The 13,819-nt window shown below is 38.0% G+C and overlaps 1 protein-coding gene across 6 annotated transcripts in view; it reads right to left on the reverse strand.

Moving 5' to 3' along the window:
- Nucleotides 1-13,819, reverse strand: part of PAK3 (p21 (RAC1) activated kinase 3) — a 259,546-nt gene that overhangs the window by 96,324 nt on the left and 149,403 nt on the right. The gene's annotated exons all lie outside the window — the stretch shown is intronic.

The raw sequence follows: 13,819 nt of genomic DNA on the forward strand, positions 1-13,819 counted from the left end.
AAGGGTGAGAATCTAGAAATACTGGCCCTACAACTTTCAAGGCCATCTATTAAGCCATAAACAAATGAAACAAATATTTTCATCATATCTGATGCCATAAGAGACAACCAACAAGTCTGTATTATCCTGTCTGCTTTCAGAATCTAAATAACTGTTTATTTACATATATTCCCAATGAGAAACAAACTAATAGTGGCCTCCTTTCAGAAACAGAAGCCCAGACCAGCAGATGCACAGCCATGATCTAATAAACCCAGAAGTAAAGTTTCAAAACCACCAGCCACACAAAGTTATTACTATAAATTGGTGAGCACACCAATGTTTCTTAATATCCTTTTCATATCAAACTAGAGGATCTAATTGAGGAATGAGATGCAGCCTAGGGGAAATTTCCAAGGTGAACTTCCTAATGTTTCTGAGATACCTACATGAAGGATGGAGTTGCAAGACATTTTGAGTTTATGAGATGACTGCCAAACTGACAGGAGCACATAGAAAAGAAGATGAATTTTAAGATCTCAAAATTGAAATAAACAAGTAAAAAAACTCTCACTAAATTAAAAAAGAGTAATAAAACATAAGAGTATTTCAAATTTCTACAATTTGAGAAATCTTTATAGCAAGAATTAGCTCTATATATCAAGACAAATTGAAGTTTTAATGAGAACTTCCAGACTTTGAGGTATCAAGTAAGCATAGATTTAAAGTCAGCCAATAATATCAACACTGAGATTTTTTTTTGTGTATTTGAGAATGAGGTTGTTGCTTTTACTATCAGAATGAATTGTACTTTGGTGGCTGGAAAAAAGGATCTAAGAGTTACCTGCTGGCTCTTTCCTGAGCTCCCTATAAATAAAAGCACATGTTTTCAAGATGGCTACCTGAGCTTCCAGGTATTGTCTGGGACTGGGAAACAAACTCTACTTTGCTAACTAGCCTACACTAATATTAAACCCACTTTATCTTGGACACATTATTATCAACTGAACCAACTGGCTCAGACACTTATGACTGACAATGTAAGAAGATGTAGTGGACTGGTTTTAATTGCCAAAAAAGAAAAGAAAAGAAATCATCTAGCCTTCCACAAGAGGGACAATGTACTATGATTTAAAAGAAAGATTATACATTGTGTTGCATTTCTACAGCAACTTGCACCTGAAGATCTTTAGTGACTTTTCAGACATTAATTCCCATAATATGCTAGGATGCCAAAGAGGAGAGAAAGAGCATTCATCTTACTTTACAGGAAAGAGAAAAGCTTAATATGGGTCTCCCAGCAGCTCCAAACCCATACTCCCATTCCCAGACTGGGTGGACAAGAGACAGGCCAACCACTAACTTTAGCCAGACAGATGGGCCCGACTGAGAATTTCTATCATCTTGTTTCAAATTGCACATAGTCATTATACATGTCATTCCCCTCACTAGATCATAAGCTCCTTGAGGGTAAGTCTCCCTCAGTCATAACTGTATGCTTTCATACTGCCTAATATAGTGCTTTGTTCCCAGTAGACATTAAATACACATGTGAGGTGATGAAACTGAACTCTATACATTCTATGCACTATGTAGCTCTGAGTACATTTTTCATAATGTTGTACAAGTCTATATGCCTACTCAAAGCAGGTCTGAGACAAAAAGTCATGTTTGGAGATATGGGCACTAGTCTAACTGCCAAGATATTGGGCATGATATAGAAACCAGCTATCATTTGATTATCAACACCTCATTTTTTACTGTAAGACTTTGTAATACCCAAAGAGCTTCTATGTCTTGCTCTTATTTGAGACAGACACCAGCATGTGAAGAAAGAAGTAGCATCCTTATTTTCCACATGAGGAATTAACAGAGTATAAAGATTAAGTGGCTTACCTAGGGTCACAAAATAAGTGAAAAAACAGACTAAAATCTCAAACTCTTCTCAATTCCCTTTCCACTACACCAATACAATGTGTATCCAAGTAAACCCACAAATACACCCACACTTCATATATACACTTTTATCCTCCCAAAATATGCATATGACACTTCTAGCTTTTTTGCTTCAACCCACTTCAGGATGGTACTTACTGATTTTAGTTGCTTTTCTCATCCAAAGACCCAAGGCTAGGTGATTTACTGACAGATTTCAACAGGTTTCCTTGGCCGGTAATACCAATTCTTAGACGGCCTTGTTTTGGAGCTTGTCTGTTCTGGGGCATTCACCAAGGGAACTCTGCTATCAGAGACAGGGGTGTGCTGTTTCAGAGAGCCTTGCCTGGGAGATACCATTACAGTGTGTAATGGAGGGAAGCCATTTCTAAGATCATTTGATCAGGAGGAGCTGAGCTACTTGTTAGGCAGATTTACAAAAGCAGCCAGACAAGCAAGGGAGGCAACTAGCTCTTTTTACAGCTGCCTAGTTTCAATCTTAGATCCTGCAAAAGATTACTGACACACATACAAGCATACTCACATAGAATAAATTCATGTTCTCTCTCATACACGCAAGAGAATGAGGTATGTTCTGCTGTAGTCTTATTCTCTGCTAACATATTTATGAGTTATTTCATTTGTTTTGAGCATGAACTTGACATTAATTGAATCCAATAAGCCAGCATATTATAGCTGCAAATTTCAATGACAGGTTGCAAACAAGGAAATTGATAGGTATACCCCAGCATCCAGACCTCATATACTGCATATATTATGTGAGACAATTCATTCTTTTTCCAGTTGCTTCTTAAGCTTATAAATGTATGCAGCACCATACTTTATTATTTATTGTGTAGGCTACATGAGATAATGCCAAGAAAATGCTAATGACCATCTGATGTGTATTTATGTTAGCAAATTGATTCATTATTACAGCTTTCAGCTTTGCATTTCCAACACTGATGATTCTAAGAAAAGAAAAGAAAATGCATAAAGAACAGAGGTAGAAAAAATTTTAAGCATGAAAAAGTAACTACCTTAAAAGGTGTTTCAAAGAAATGTGTGGGAAAAAGTAAAGGAAGTAAAATCTAGTAATAAAACGTTTCCTAGCTCTCAAGCAGAATGTAGTATCCTAGAAAGCATTAGGACAGAAAAAAAATAGATACAGATTAACAGCCTAAGAGAGCAGGATATGGTAAACCAACATCTTGAGTCTCTGGAGTTCCAGTTGCTCTCTGTTACTATACATGGGTGATAGTTATACCCTTCCCCTACCCACTCCAGCGAAAGAGCCACAAATTTCTTCAAATCCAAGACTAAAATTTCAAGTCCAGTAATTTTTATGGCTTTCTGTATACTATATAGATGCCTAGACATTGTCTTCCCACCTGTGTGTCATGGCTCATCATTCTAGGTCCTTGCTGTAGTCCCAATTTGTCTGTACCAAAATAAGCTTTCTACATGGAAGGTGCTCCCTGCATGTCTGAATAGAAGAGCTACATGGGGTCAATTGAGACCTTGGTATTATTTCTAAACCAGGAATTTAGATCAATTTAGCAATGTTCATATTTCACCAAAAAAAGGCAACTTGCCAGAACTAGAGATCAAAGAATTTGAACCAGCATAAAATGCAACAACTCTTTCCCAAGCTGTTGTTCCTTGACCTAAGTTCACATGCTTACATTTTAAAAGGGCTGGCCATACATGTCAGCATCTTATCTGAGGATTATGGCTAAGGAAGAGGAAATACTATCTATGAAGAAAAAAAAAGGGGGGGGTGTTCTCTCAAATACTGAAGGAAGAATGGACATCACAAGATTTACTTTCCATATATTCCTCTTCCCAAATGTTAGAGGATAAACAGTCAGCTGGCCACACTTTAGTTGTAGGAATTTCCCCACTTCCTACCTCCACTGAAGACAAATTTTTGTGTTTTAAAGAAAACTGGCCATGGGTCTAAGAAAAGATTATATTCCTCCCAAAGAAAATTCTTCTAGAAACCAAAAGCCAAATCTGAAGGATGACCTCACAACAGAGCATGTTGGCTTTCTCATGGCTTTCCTCTGTACAACTTACACAAATCTTCATTTGCAAGCTGTTGTATCCACCAAATAGGGCATTCCCTTTGCTTCCCATTACTCTACTTACCTGGTTGCAGCTGCCACTGTGCACTTATATAAGATATGGCTTATCATTGGTTCATGTTAGAGCAGATCCCTCTCCAGCACAAAATTTACTTTGCTTCCCCAGTGCTCATATACACACACAAAAAAGAGTACCATGTGCCTAAATCTTTCTGTGGCCCTTGGAAGGCTGAAATCAGAGAGCTCAGCCCTCTCCTCAAGATATAGTATTCTGATAGAAAAATGGTAGATAAAGCAGAAGCAAAGTTTGGAGCAAACATCTAAAATCAGTAGGCCTGAGGGGGAATCAGTTAGTAGTTCCCAAATTATTCCTGTAGACTATAGCTTACAACACATCCTAACAAAAATTTGGGGGAGAAAAAGGGGAAGAAAACTTGGTGTTTATAATAAAATATATATATAACTCTGCAAATGATGTTCATCTCAGAGTATTTTTTAAATCCTCACCAGAGGATATTTTTTCCACTGATTTTTTTTTTTTTTTTAGAGAAAGTTGAAGGGGGGAGGGAAAAGGAGGGGGAGAGGGAGAGAAATCTAGAGAAAGAGAAACATCAACTTGAGAGACACATTCATTGGTTGCCTCCCAAATGTGCCCCAACCAGGGCCGGAGATCAAACCTGCAATCCAGGTACATGCCTTTGATCAGGAATCAAACCAGCAACCCTCTGGTGCACAGGTTTACACTCTAACCACTGAGAAACACTGGGAGGATGAGGATATATTATTTTGTATCAATTTGAGAGAGAAACATTGATCGGTTGTTCCCATATGGCTACCACCAGGGATTGAACCCGCAACCTAGGTATGTGCCTTAACCAGGAATCGAACTCTCAATCTTTTGGTGTATGAGACGATGCTCCAACCAACTGAGCCACTCAACCAGGGCCAGAGTATTCTTTCTCCTTTGAGATTGAGCCTGATACATTCCTTGCACTCACAATCATGTCTGCCAGCCACCAGCCAGCTGCGAGGCCTTTAGCAGGTCACCCAGACATACTCTATATTCTTCTGCCCAGCTTAATAATAAGGGTCTGTAGGTTACACAGCTGTATAAAAAAATGAAAAGATCTTGTATCAGCCTAACATAGCTTTTTAAAGGAAAGTAAACTAATCACATGCAATCTTCTTGTTGATTTCTGGTTGACTTTTATTTCAAAGAACCCTGAGACCAAAACCATGACCTACTACCCTTTGAGGGGCCAGATAGTAACTGTAAGAAACCCATCTGTGCACTTATTCATTTATTCAAACAACAAATATTTATTTAAGTTTATGTGCTAGGCACCATTCAAAGTGTTAGGAGTAAAGAACTAAACACCCAGCCCTGAGTGAGGCTACATGTTTGAGCAGTGGGTTTTATCCTTGGCTGCCATCTAAAATGTATAATAAATACATAGATAAAAACATAACTACAAAATAAGTAAGGGCATGTATATTGCAAAACTAAGTGTGCAGAAAATAGAGGACTGCAGCAGTTCAGAAGAGGGCAAGGCTCTCATTAACTGATTGCCATCCTATTGTATGAGAAATCTGTGCCAATGATCATACCTTCATACATTACACAATTGTTTAATATCCTTCCAAAGAACATCATTGTTTTGCCTTCCATTTCCATGCTACTAACATTCATATATACTAGGTATTATGTCAGGTACAGATCACATACAAAGAGAGATGAATAAAGTCTAGTTCCTGTCTTCTAAGAGCTCATAGTTCAGTGAGAATGGCAGGCATGTATACACACAATAGAGAATGTGATGCAACCTAGGTAGGCATAAGATGCTTTGGAGAGACAGAGCATGAAAGTTATTTAATGTTCCCAGGGGGATCAGAAGATATAGCACTTGAGCAGGTTGTTGAAGGATGAGTAGGAGTTCACCAGTATTTGAAAAGTGGAAAGCACTAGGTTGGTGTAAGCCATTATTCAACAGTGTATTTTAACCAACAAATACCCCAAGCATGGTAGATTTGTGTGCATTTTTTTAGCTTGTTCGCATTTCTGTTGAACTAAGTGATGCCGGTGTTATGTAAAGAGAACAGATCTCACTAAACTCTGGAAGAAAGTAACACATACAAAACTTTTTTAAAAAAACAAAAATACTTGCTCTTGATGAACTACAAAAGAAGGATCAATATGGCTTGACACAAAGCATTTTCTATAGCTATATCCATATATGAGCAAGGCAGACCTCTTTTGAGGAACTGTATTAAGAACAGGACACTTGGGAAAAGAAATTCCTTGCTTTCTCTTAAAAGAAATCGCTTTTCTTGGAGGAACTAAGTTGCATCTTGCTATGCACTTTTAATCTGGGTGGAGGGTCTTGAATTTTAGTTAGTAGGTCTTTTATAAAACCAAAGAATTGTCTCTCACAAAAGAAGAATAGCTAATTCCAGCTGCACTGCTGGCTTATTATGTGACCTTGAGGAAATCATTAAACCTTCATAAATTCACTCATTTAGCATTTACACAGTGTCTAGTTTGTTCTTAGAAAGACTGAGAATGCTCTGGAAGGGCAGCAGAAGAAGGGCAGTTAATGCTGCCCAGAGGAGTCAGAGGATACAGAACTTGAGCAAGGTATTGGAAGATGAGTAGGAGCTTACCAGGTTCTAAGGTGGGCAATAAACAAGGTACAGTTCCTGTCCTTGAAGAGATTTAAAATGTAATAAATTTTGGTCATGATAGCTCAATGAAAAGATGACAACAGGTTGCTACTAAAGGATAGGGAAAGGAACTCTTAACAGCCCGAGGAAGGAGACTTTACAGGAGAAGTACACTTAAGTAGAATTAAAAAAACAAAATGACAACAACAAAAAGAACAAGTAACCTAACCAGGGGAAGGGCAACAGTTGTTAGGGCCCACAGGAGATTATAGACAGGTTCCTTGTCAGGTGCAAGGAACAACAGTTGTTAGGGCCCAGAGGAGATTATAGACAACGTAATGTATTAGAGGAACTTCAGAAAATTGGTGTCACTATAACAAAGAGAAGGGATGGAAAAATATAAGATCTGTACAGATCAAATGAAGAAGGGTCTTGTATGCCTTTCTTTGAGGTTTAGACACTTCTTGCCTAGATGAAGAGGTTTCAAGTAGTAGAATGGTAAGATTAGCTTTGAATTTCAGAACTATTATTCAGATGACAATGCAGCAGATGTCTAAGGCTGAAGACTTGGGGAACTTTTCCCTCATGAAGTGGGATGTTCCACATAGCAACATGAAAGTAATTTTGAAAAGACAACACTGAGAAAATGAACCAGGAGCGACAAAGCACAGGCAGTATGGGAATAGAAAGACAGGAAAAACTAAATTTCAAGAAGGGCCTCTATTTTGGATGTTTGCCAAAGATGGAAAGGATGCTAGGCTTAGTGGGATGAACTGCTGTCATGACTCTAAATGGAGATCTGGGTTGAAATATATTTCTATCCTAAGAGCCTCACAGGAGTTTGGTAGGCCTAAAGGTTTTTTGGGGTATTTTTTAGTCTTTAGGAGATTTCCAGCTTTACTGAGGTAAAATTGACAAATAAAAATTATATATAAGGTATATAATGTGATGGTTTGATATTTGTATACACTGCAAAATGATTTCCACAATCAAGTTAATTCACACATCCATCACCTCACATTGTTACCTTTCTTTTTTTGTTGTTTTGTTTTGGTATAGTGAGAACACCTAAGATCTACTCTCTCTTAGCAAATATCAATTATACAATACAGTATTATCAACTATAGTTACCATGCTGCACATTACATCCCCAGTATAGCTTTTAATTTTTGTTTTGTTTCAAACAGAACAGTGCCTCAGTTTCGGTTTGTTTGTATTTTTGTGGGGATTTTTAAAATGAGCATAAACAACTAGCTTAAAATGGTGATTAAAAAAACAACAAATGAAGCCAGTGTGATGATAACAAATATGATTATGTTGGATGCCCTTTGTATTAGCAGTCATTGGATCACCAGTAATATAATCATATTCCCAAGAGTATAATAAGAGCACATTATTCTGGTTTTGGCCAACAGAACTGCACTTATAAGTTTTATAGAAAATTCATAGACTCAACAAACAAGCATAAAAATTCTACAAAGACTAAATAACTGCAAAATGGACTGGGAATATGTAAATTTTGTATAAGTCAATATACAAAGAAGAGAAAATAAACACAATGACATTTGATATCTCGGTAAAAATTAAACTAGGAATATCTAGTGGGAAGCAAAACAAATATGTATCTAAACATCTTGTCTTTGAGAGGTATTACACTACCTTGCAGGTAATGAAAAGCTGAGGGAAATGTCAATTCGCATGTGGTGGAAAAAATATATATCTCTAGCTAAATCTATTCCTGTCAATAGATATAGCAATGTTAAGACAACAATTACAAATACAGTAGCAGCAGTTCTAACATGTTTATTAGGCATTATGATATTAATTTGGAGTCCATCAGCATGGGAGTAAGATGCAACTGGACAGTTTATTATTTTCAGCCCATGTATCCAGCTCTCCATTGAACCATTTCATAATGCATGTCCCAAACTCTGAACATTTGGTATTACTCTAGCAGCATGAACAGAACCACACAGCATGCCTCGACTTTTGAAGGTGAATAGTACCTCTGCCTCTACCAGCATCAGGAGTCTCTTCAATTCCTCCTCTCCCAAGTTTCTGTGCCAGAAAATGAAGGTGACAACAGTGAGAACCTCACTATTTCAAGAGGAGAGTTGGAGAATTAGAGGGGATGTTTGAATTAACAAGAAACATTGCTGCAATGGTCAGAGAAATGTGACCTAAAATGAAAAGGAATTGAGGAAACTCCATGGGTTAATTCTGTTTTTAGCTCATCTTCTTAAGTAGGAATGAGCACTGACTCTTAGCTTTTGGTTAAGAAGAAATAAAGACTTAAAGGAAAGCAGGCAACAAGTGCTATGAAAATGGGGTCTTTGGCTTCAAAGAACCATACTGTTTCTCTGTTATAAGGTTCTGTCCCTTTGAAGATGCCTACCTCAAAGGGTTGTGATAAGGATAACACTAAGATCTATAATTTGTAGAACACTTACTATAAGCTAGACATTGTGGTAAATACTTTCATAGATTATCTCATTTCATCCTCATTACAACTCAATGAAGTAGATGTTATTAGTGTCACTCTTACTTTACATATGAGGAAACTGAAGACTAAGGGGGATAAGTAATTGACTCAAACAAGGTTACATAGCTAAGAAGTGGTTAAACTGGGATTTTAATGCTGGTCTACTGACTTCAGAGGTGGTGTTCTTAATGTCTCTATCATAATGGATGAATGGGTTATTAAATGTTTTTAAAAGTATAAAATATCACATAATTGCAAAGGGGTGGGTCTCCTCACAGCTTTTCACTGCATTAATGTGAATTCAGGCATATGCATTTTTCCCTTCCTAAAATTCAGCCTGTCCTGTAAATTATATAAATTACTTTTGGTGAATCTTGGTATACCAACAGAAACTACCAAATGTAATTGGCCAAGCTACTCTCTAAAACTGTCTCCTGGTGGAGGTGGTACAAAATTTCCATCAATGTATATAGCTCATTTTTGTTCCTCTACCTTAGGCCCAGTGACAAGGAGCTCTTTTACACAATCTTCTGGAAAGATGGTACAGCTCTGTGCTGAGCAAGATGTCTACAAGGAGGTTTGCTTTGGGAAGTGATTTCCTTATATCCTGACTGCTATTCTCAATCACTCATGGGCCCTCAAAGCCTTTGGAGTCTGAAGACCACTGAATTACATCATAAAGATTCTTCTAATCCCAAGCTTCAAGATGGTTGCCTTGTTCTGCTATTTCATAGTGACTTCATCTTTCCCACTTAAATGAAATAACTTAAGGGCAGATTGTTTCTTTCGCTCATCTGAATCTCCCTCTGGGCCTAGCGTTATGTGAGACCTATTGAAGATCTTCCATCTAATCTGGTAATGTCATTGGAATTCTAGGATAGAGAAAGAGAGGCACTGGACCTGTCCTGGCAATGTGTTGCTGTCCACACACCACTTTCAGTTTCTTAAATGAGCTTTACAAGTAGCTGCATTGGGTCCAACATTATAATAGGCATGGGAAATCCAAGATAAGTAAGATGATGTGGTATCAAAGAAGTTTTCAATCCAATGGCAGGTGTTTGGGGTGGTAGGTGGTATTCCACAGTATAGGTTTTTCCCCATAGTGTGTGAGAACCCATATCAAATTGCAGCTTAGTCATATTTTGCACTCATTTGTACACCAGAGAGACTCCAGCAGGAGAAGCTGTAGGCTAGGGAGATTGCTACAAGGTGCTTTCATGTTTCCAAATCTCTGGTTAGGGAACTGAGAGGGCACATGGCTCCGGCACCAGGTTTCTGGTCTACTGGGTCACTTCCTCCCGGGTTTTGTGCTTCCTTTTTATCCTCTTACAAGGAAATCTATAGTCTGTCTGGCATGCAAGGAAGTTTCTTTAGCTTGTCTTTATCCATGCTTATTGAGAAATTTTCTGTTAACTTCTTAGTAACAGCTGTTGAAATTCCAGTGGGGTCTATGGATGCACATTCACACACACAATAGAATTTATTTTATCATCCTGCTAACTCATTAACCTTTTCTTTCTCTTTCTTGAATACCATGTTCCTGGGTTAATGGGTTAAAAATAGACCTGGCGAGACCAGTGGTGCCTGATTGGAACAAGGCTGCCCTTTCCACGTGTCCAATCCACCGGCAATTTCAGACCACGAACATAAAATTGGGGCACACACTTTAGTATAGGAAAACACTGAATGCATAAAGAAACACATTCTTCACCTTGCCTTCCCCTTGGAAGAGAAATAAGGTATCAAGTTTAGCCATAGACTCCTAAAAAAAGCAATAAACATCTAAATCCCAACCTCTTTTGGGTTGGACTGGGTAAGGTTCTACTAGAGATGATTTCTGTAAAAGGAAACTAGCAAAAGAATCTAAAATTTGATCTGTTTGTTTGAGCTTTCTCTTTTTAATCCTAGACATAAATTCCACTCCTTTCTGCTCTGGAAAGATCTAGGTCCCATTAGCACCCTGGCTGAGAGCAACATTCTTTCTTTGGCCACAGGTTGCTGGAAAACCTTTTGGCAGGGGTGAAAAGAGTAGTAGTAGCAAGTAGGAAAAACGAATGACAGCTATGATTATAAACTATTACTTGCAATTGGGTGTGTTGCAGTGTATGAAGGTGTGAATGTGACAATTATCAGTGTAAGGCATGTATAAGAGTTTGGCAAAGTATGTATGGGTGTGTGCATGAGAGTGTGGGTTGCTATAAGCATTTTTGAACCAATGTGAGTAGATATGGGTCAATGGGATCATCTCAGTTGAGGAAATGTAGGTTAGTGTCAATGTGAGTATGTATCAGTGTCAATGTGTCCATCTGAGAGTCCAGGTAAGAGTCAATGGAAATTCAGGGGAATGTGCCAAGTGAGAGTCAGTGATTTATGCATCAATGACCGTGTGGGCATGTGGGTCAGTGTGAGCAAATGTATCAGTCAGTGTAAGGAAGGATATGACAGGATGACTGTGAGTCTGAGCGAGGGTCAGTCTATGTGGAATCAGTCACTGCCTCTGTGTGATTCATATGTGTATTCTTGTAAATTGACTGTGACAGTGTGAATTGTGTAGGTTGGTGTGGTGTTTGTCAAAGTGAATGCAGTCAGTGACTATGTCACTACATGTGTACTGGTAAGAATGTGTATAGCAATGTGAGTGAGGGTGTATCAATGTGAGAGTGGGGATGTGTAAGAATGTGAGTGTGTGGGAAGTGTGATTGTACTAGTGCAAATATGTGTGATGTATGAATGGGAGTTGGTGTATGAGAGAGTGTACTGTGAATGGACATGAGTGTCAGAGAGTATGGCTGTGTGTCCATGGGGATGTGTGGAAGGGTATGATTTTGAGTGTGCAGTTGTGAATGTGAGAATATGTGAAAATGTGAGAATGTAAGTATTCTGTGAAAATGTAAGAATATAACCCTAGGTGTGCAGTGTGACTATGTGTTCCTGTTAAATTTTGTGAGTATTGAATGTGAGTGTGCATATGTATGTACATGTTAGTGTATGTCAAGGTGACTGCAGCTGTGTGTATGTGTATGATTGAGAGAGTAGAGTGACATTGTCAGTGAAAATGGCTGAATTTATGAAAGTGAATGTGTTTGTGATTATATTTGATGAGCTTGGTGAAGAGTGCAATTATGCTTCAGTGGGAAAGTGAGTGTGTGAATGTGGATATGTATCAAAATAAGTGTGTTTCCATGTGTAAGCCTGATTATGTGTGAATATGACAGGATAGGGAGATTGTGCCAGTATTGATTATATAAGAGCATGTAACTCTGAGTGTAAGAACTCTAGAAAGTATTAAAGCTTAAATGGGAGAGATTGTTTTTATGGTGTGAGCATGTATAAATGGGAACATATGAGTAGGCATGCATATGTGTGTATTGCTGTGATGGGTTATAAGTTGTTTATATGTGTGAATGTGAGGAATAAATAGTGATACTGCAAATACATTGGAGTGACAGAAATTGTGTATATATCTATGAGAAACAAACAGAGGAAAGTCAATTTGTGCATAGAATGTATGTAATTGTGTAGAAATTTTAGGCTTAAGGGTGATTCTTTCATCTGTGTGCATGTGAATGTGAAAGTGTGAATGTGTATCAGAATATAAGAAAACATAAAGGTGTGAGTGAGAATATGAGAGTGGGTGTATGGCAAGAGTAAGTGTGTGTCAGTATGAAAATATGGATGTATAAATGTATGTATCAATGTGTGGCAGTAAGAATGTTCCTGTACGTAGTGGGTTTGTAAATATGATTGTGTGATGGTGGGGGATAAGTGAGATTATCACTATGAATGTGCCCAGTGTGAAAATTAAGTGTGAGTCAAGAAGCAAATATTGTGTGAATGTACGAGTATGTGAGTGTGCTTGTGAGGGTGTGTATGAGCACTGAAGGATATTCAAATAATTTGTGATTCTGAGAAATTATCTAGGAAGTATCTCTTCCCAAAGTTCCATGTGTCCACTTACAGGCAAGTTACATAGCAACTCTCAACTTCTGTCTCCTCATGGGTAAAACAGTGATGATAATAATAGGTACCTTGAGATAGTATCACTTTTATAATCAGAAACAAATACAGTAACTATTAGAAAAACATACTACCTTGCAAAGTTACTGTAGAATCAAATTGTCTCACACAAGTAAAATGCCTCGTGTAGTGTTGGCAACAGTAGCTACTCAATAAATACAAGTCATTATTGCAGCTGTCATAGAACACCCAGGAAAGACCCATGAGCTTGCTTCTTAGTTTAGCCAGTTCTAGTTACCTTCTGTTGTTCAAGGTCTATAAAGGATCCTCTAGCAGAGCATCTCTAGAAAGTTGAATGCATCAGTATCGGCAAGGCTGTAATTTCATACCTTTAATTTCACAGCTGAAACTCTGGAGCTTCGCCTTCACGAGAAGGCATCACATAAACACCTGTTGCTGAGCTGCAGTTTTCCTTTGTCCTGTAGGGCCAGGACAGGCTCAGTTTGAAAGGGAATTAGATTGAATATTCCTTGTTTGTTTTTGTTTAGTTTGTTTTTCTCTTGGATGTGTTTTTTTAATTTTTATTTTGGTTGTTTGTTTTGACTTAGGCTACATGAGAGATGTTTAAGTAACTGACAAAGAGACAGACAGAAGACCAGATAGAGAGGCAGAGGGACAGTAAGATACAAACAGGTGTCTGGACTGCAGTGTATAGCAA

Source organism: Miniopterus schreibersii (assembly GCF_964146895.1).
Source record: "Miniopterus schreibersii genome assembly, chromosome: X".
In the NCBI taxonomy this organism is placed as follows: Eukaryota; Metazoa; Chordata; class Mammalia; order Chiroptera; family Miniopteridae; genus Miniopterus; species Miniopterus schreibersii.